The 329-nt window shown below is 41.9% G+C and overlaps 1 protein-coding gene and 1 long non-coding RNA gene across 5 annotated transcripts in view; one reads left to right on the plus strand and one right to left on the minus strand.

The window, feature by feature from the left end:
• The window catches only part of Rasgef1b (RasGEF domain family member 1B), a 525,564-nt gene that overhangs the window by 145,037 nt on the left and 380,198 nt on the right, over positions 1-329 (minus strand). The window lies entirely within an intron of this gene.
• The window catches only part of LOC116067915, a 7,291-nt gene that overhangs the window by 6,063 nt on the left and 899 nt on the right, over positions 1-329 (plus strand). The window lies entirely within an intron of this gene.

A 329-nucleotide genomic window follows, 5' to 3' on the forward strand; every position in this document is an offset into this window, starting at 1 on the left:
TTGGGGGAGGAGTTCTGTAAGAGGGGAATGGGAGGGGCATTGGGGGAGGAGTTCTGTAAGAGGGGAACGGGAGGGGCAGTATTTGGGATATAAATAAGGAAAGGAAGGAAGGAAGGAAGGAAGGAAGGAAGGAAGGAAGGAAGGAAGGCAGGCAGGCAGGCCATTACTGGCATTTTACTCCAAAAAATATAATAATAATAATAATAATAATAATAATAATAATAATAATAATAATAATCTGTCTTCACTCTTAGACAAGCCTCTGGAGCCTGCCTAGTCTTAGGAAGTCCTGGCATAAACATCTTTGTGTGTCGTATTGGTAGGGCTTT

This window comes from Mastomys coucha, unplaced genomic scaffold (assembly GCF_008632895.1).
Source record: "Mastomys coucha isolate ucsf_1 unplaced genomic scaffold, UCSF_Mcou_1 pScaffold22, whole genome shotgun sequence".
NCBI classification, from domain to species: domain Eukaryota; kingdom Metazoa; phylum Chordata; class Mammalia; order Rodentia; family Muridae; genus Mastomys; species Mastomys coucha.